The sequence below is a fragment of the Mugil cephalus genome, chromosome 3 (assembly GCF_022458985.1).
Source record: "Mugil cephalus isolate CIBA_MC_2020 chromosome 3, CIBA_Mcephalus_1.1, whole genome shotgun sequence".
NCBI lineage: Eukaryota > Metazoa > Chordata > Actinopteri > Mugiliformes > Mugilidae > Mugil > Mugil cephalus.
In genome coordinates, this window is record NC_061772.1 from 6,190,001 (window position 1) to 6,196,020 (window position 6,020).

Below are 6,020 nucleotides of genomic sequence, written 5' to 3' on the forward strand. Positions count from 1 at the left end.
GGTGTTTCATAGGTCTGATGTTGGCTGTCCAACAGTGCTGCCAACTAACAAGAAAATGTACACCAATCAGGCATAACATCATGAGCACCTTCCTAATGTTGTGTAGTGCCTCTGTGGATCAGGCTTGTTCCACAGATACTAGATTAGTTTGGGAATTTGGAGGCCAGGTCAACACCTTGTTCCTAAACCATTTCTACACTGCTACCATCAAGGAGTGTCATTGCTATGGGGTGGGGGGTCTGGTCTGGTCTGGTTGGGTGCTGCACATCTAAGTAACATCCACATGAATGCCGAGGTTTCCCAGCAGAACACTGAATTGTCACAAGATGGTCAATGTTATTTACTTCTCCTGTCACTGGTTTTAATTTCATTGATTCTTTTCTTTAATGAGTTTTTATTTCTGTGGAACGCCGGTCATCTGGGTCATTCATGTTTTCACACCGTCAAACAGTGATGGGAGCTACATCAACCTCAACAGCACAGTGTTAGCGTAGGTGAATCACTAGAAGGCGATGTGATGCCCCATTCTTCCGAGTGGAAAGGCAAATAACTCTTATCCACAGCTGGTGACATTTAATGCACAATGACAGTGGACAAGTGCCCATAAAAAAGGGAATAAACAGGAAAAAACAGCAAATTAAAATCCTTTGCAAACATGAAAGTTAGACATGTTGGATGTTTCTCAAACTAAAAGCACGGCCCTCTAGTTAGCACAGCTCTCAGCCGGATGGAGCGCCTTTTTCTTACCGAGCAAAATTCTACTTCTTTCCACCCGCTTTCCTCTTTCTTACATATGAGTTAATGGATGACATTTTCAGCCTACGCCTGTTGCATATTTCCTTTTTACATAAAAGTTTAATGTTTAATCAAGTTAGAGATCTGAATTTAAGATGTTGAAAGCGAATATCGGCCTTCATAGCTGTCTTAAACGCTGCTCGGATTAAGCGGGGAAAAATAGTTTTTCTGTGTTTCGGCTGACTGCATACTTTAAACCTTACACTGTTCTTAATCTAGGCCTTACATCAAGCTGTGACTTCACTGACAGTGTTGAAACAATTCTCTCTGAAGAATTAAATACTCCCAGCAGTACCACATCCATGCATGACTTCATGGATATATTATGTTCATTTCCCCCATGACCAGGCCAGCCCTTTCATGTCCAAAACAACTCTTTGTAGCGAGCCCTGCTATCTGACTCAAACTCAGTAAGGCATGAGAATGCTTCGGGCTTAGGTCACTTTGGGTTTGGTTGAGTTCTAACGTAATCTTTTAAGATTTGGATTTGTCTTCCAACTGTTTGCATCCATCTGTGTCATGTGATGCAGGTCAATATGCAAATGTCCAGGGCAGAGGCAGTGGAAGCTGTTGTATGTGAAACGGTCAGGCTTTGTGTTGGGTCTTAGATGTAGGTTTGGATGTCAAGCTTCCAAAAAGATCCAACTTTATTTTCCTATATTTATTAAAACGTAAGGTATTCCTGAATTTCAGTCGCTTTTTGAGAAACAGAAATGTATTTTAGTGCGTCTCTCACACACACGCGCGCGGTACACACAAGCACAAAGATTTTTGTAACCCAAAGAGATATTAATATATTTCTGAGAGTGAATATAATCATCAAAACAAGTTCTCTCTTCCTCGCCTGCCTGTGACTGCAACAATAAAAGGCATTACATATGACTCACATGATGTGAGGCCCCTTTTTCTAATACATTCTCTAGAGAGTGAGACAGCCTCTGTCATCTTCATTAGAAAATGGCAGCTTTTCCTCATCAAAAACCCCATCTTAAGGATGTGTAAGCACTTTGAATCAGACACTGTAATTGCTTACCGATGAAAACACTCAAGGCTGTGCACAAACAGTCTTCACTGAGGCCTCATTTTCCATTGTGCTGCCTGGATTTGGCTACAAGGTCCACTAACTTCAGAAACGTGACAGATGCACGCCCTGGAATTCATTTTCCCCTCTTTTATCAACTTTTTTTCTTCATTATTTCCACTTAACAACTGACAGCTTAGAGGCCACAGATTTTTCCTTTTATTCTACCCAACTTTTCAGTGGGCAACACAACATCAGAGGGACAAGACATGCGCTCTGCCCTATAAAATGAATGTAATATCCATCAGATAAAAGGGTTGTGAGGCTGAAGGCCTGCACCTCAGATTCTGTCCATTAGAAGTCCCTTTGCCCTTCACTTTGTTGTCTTTTATTCACTGGCTTTTGTTGATTAACCGTAATGAGGTGACTTACTATATCCCCCCAGTTTATCCTCTCCACCCCCCTTAACCACTCAGTGAGGTGGTAGAGATTAAAAAAAAGTCCACCCAGGCAACGTCATAGGGGGTCAGCACAAATCAGATGGAGGGGCTTTCTTGTGTCTGGCAGCCGACACTTTCAAATGTTAATGGATGGGGGCGAACAAAGTTGAAGTGGGTCTGAAAATGCTAATTGTCCCTAATTCATGTAAATAGGTTTCTTAATGGAGGAATTAAGCATTTTAAATATGCAATTGGAGGCAATCAGTCCTTTCATTTGCTGGGGTGGCACAGGTGTAGTGGATTGAAATTCATCTTTCACACAGGGTGGCTCATTTTTCATTTGGCTGTGTTCAGGCATGGATGACGGGGACTGGAAGAGAGGTCCTTGTGCGCTGTTATGTACAGATATCAGTGAGTGAAACACGTTGCAAAACCTATAATTGCGTTGTTGTTGTCCGTATCAAGATAGAGGGAAAAGCAATTAACGCAGAGTCCAATCAATACTGGTAAATACAGGCAGTGCAAAAATATAATGTGTTCTCCCGACCTAAAGAAGTCACAAAAAGCACACAGATATTTATACATTATTATTTATATTTCTTTATCTGGATCTTATATATAAAATGTATTTACACTCCAATCATTTTTACGACTGCCCCAGTATATATGTGTTGTTGTGCAGTGTAGCCCGCAACAAAGGAAGGAGACCTACCTACATCTCACAGACAGAAGAGCAGAGGAAAGACAGCTCTGACTTATTATTCTGATCATCTCAAACAGACAATAAACCAGGAGGTCATGCTTCAGCATGTAATAACATGGTGTAGCAGCAGGACCAGAGACAGAGGGAAGCTCGCACACAACGCCTATGGGCTATGAATCAAATGGGCAACGCATTGTCTCAGAAAATGACTTATTAGTCAATATAAAGGAGGATACTGTGTCTTTGAGGTGTAAATAGCCGTGGCTCTGCAGAGTAGTGGAGGCAGCAGTGGTTAATGAACGAGACAAGAAAAACCATGTTTAAAAGGACAAATCAGATCACAAGATTTCAAACCCATTAGCTGCTACTCACACGGAATGATAATAATGATAAAGGATGGTAGGGCCCTTTGATTTCTGAGTAGCAAACTGTGTTGTCTTGGGAAAAAATCTTTTCCTGGAGGAGAATCAAAGAGCAGTTCATTTTCACACTGACCTTCAGGGCTCAAGGCGGCCAGACAAGGGCACAAACAGATTGAGAATTAATTGGTGCAATTAACATTTTGTGATTATAAGGACTTCAGATCAATACCCTATGCAAATAGCAGTATTGATGTGCAGCAGAAACCTTGTTAATTGTGTTTGGCGAACAAACAGGCCCCTGTGTTACTATTCCATAATGGAACAGGAGGCACGGACAGGTTCAAACTGCTGACCACTTTAGATGCATGAGGACGTGCAGCAGTTTTCTCTCTCCTCCATCCTACCTATCCCCTTCACCCTCCACTCTGCTCAAGACTCTTAAGAAAAGTTGCAGAGTTTGATGGTCCTGGTTGCTTTTAAGGTGGCCTTTTAGTGGCTCTTTGAAGAGGCTCTTAAAAGCCAGATGAAGATTCTTCAGTGTTTCTGTGATCACCATGCTCATGTCGGGCAGCAGCAGATTACACAAATGGCCTTCTGCCTCCTTTCTTTTACAATTTTAGGAGTCGGAATGGGCATGTGGGGAAGAATTGAAACACTCTGTGCCGACAGCCATTGAAATGAATTAGTTTCAGCTTTATTGCCAGGGACTGGATTTTCCACTCCTGTTATTAAACTGCGTTAAAAATGCACTTTCATTTCAGATAAGCACCAGTCATCCTGTTTGCAGACCACAGCAGATGAAGTTAAATATAATTTAAGCAGAAACGGACACGTGTGGAACAATGTAATCACTGAAAGTGAGATTGAAGTGATGCTATTCTTATCATTATTAGTATTTTCATTACTGTCAGTGTGGAAAGACACTGGTGAGGGCAGAAACAACAGCGAGCAGGAGGTGAGAAAGAAAAAAAAAATCCATCCAATAACTATCAAAGCCAATAAATCCCTGCTCACTACTACCCATCTTACTTTTTCTGTCTGTGACAATTGGCTTGCAGATTGCTGCACGTTACATTCTGTGGCCTTGAAGAAACACACAGAGCTGGCGATGTACAAAAAGCACAAAGCCACTGTTAATTAGCTGAGTTTACAGGCTGAAGAAACTGTTAGCGGGGTCTATTATGTGCGGCACTGCCTCCTGTAGCTGTGCTGTTGGTGTAATGATGCTGCGCTTGATGTGTGGTCTTACCTATCGTTAGGTGTTGTGTCACGTTTACTGAAGGACACAACATAAAAGTCTGGTGAGAACAGAGCAGGGGCTGTGGGAGATTTTTTATTTTATTTTATTTTACCAGTTTGAAATGATCTGTGTTAAAACTACTCTCAATGCCATTCGCCGCAATTTAAAATGAGATTCTCAAGAGTGAGATTACAGGTTATATAATAATAAAATATGACAATTGCCTTCGTATTAGCCATTTGTTAGCGTGCTAATTACAGTTAATTCTTTTCAATTTTGGGCTGTGCTCCTTTAGGCATTAGCTTTAATCTCCCTGGTGATGAAGTTGGTGTATTAAACAGAAGGCACAAGAGGGAGGGGACAGTGGACATGGAATTAGACCATCACATTTATTTAACAAACACCAGCACTTATAGAGCTGTGACTTGACATTAAACGCCTCCTTATAAAAACATCTGCGAATGACAAACTTATTACAAATGATTTAATGAAGCACTCACACTGTTAAAGTGGCCACTTCCATAATGAGAAACAGAATGATTTGTCTTGCTGTACTGAATAACTATGTATGAAATCTGATGTGTAATATTTGATGTTGAATTCTGGTAGATCCAGGAATATCAAAAGAACCTGCATAATTAACGTGGACACTGTTCATGCAACAGGGGCACGTTGTGACCTTTTGGCCATGTGGTTTTATAGAATCCATTCACAGGTTGATGCAGTTGCCGCCTGATGAACTTCCTCTTTCACCGGATCAATTCATGTCGACGGTGGAGAATGTAAAAATCAAGATTTATTAGAACTGCAAATATATGAGGATGAAGATCAATCCACAAGTAAACATCAGTGATAGAGGACTGAAGTGTTGAAGGTGGAGGCTAAAGCTCACGACGAAGTAAACACTGCTGGGACGAGGAGGATGATTGTGGTGATGATGACATTGATTCTGTCTACTATTGTGCCTTTTATACTGTATATAAAAACATCTCTCTGCTTCGGAAGAGGAGAGATGAGTTATTCCAGCTAAACAATCAAAATATAAAGGATACATAATGATGACATGTGAACCATTTCCCAAACGCTATTATAAAAAGAAAAATAATTCAGATAGTAAATCATAGGACCAGCAGTCGAAGTCTGGTCAGGCTGTGGAGAGCAGGTGAAAAATACACAATGGTATTGCATTTTTAGACGTGGTTCAAAAAGACCTTGTCAAGATTGATGTCCCTCCTGTAGCTATAGTTAATAGTAAGGGAACACTCCTGAAATTAGAATCCACTTCTTTCTAAATGCACCACCTGTGAATCGAGGACGTCTGAGAAAAAAAAAAGAAGGAAAAAAGAAAGGGTACATGTCATTTCTATAGGTTTCCGAGACACAGGGAATGGAGAACAGCCAATCTGTGAGGTGTAATGGATATGTCAAGAATTGCTAAATCATAGGTGTCCGAGGCAGA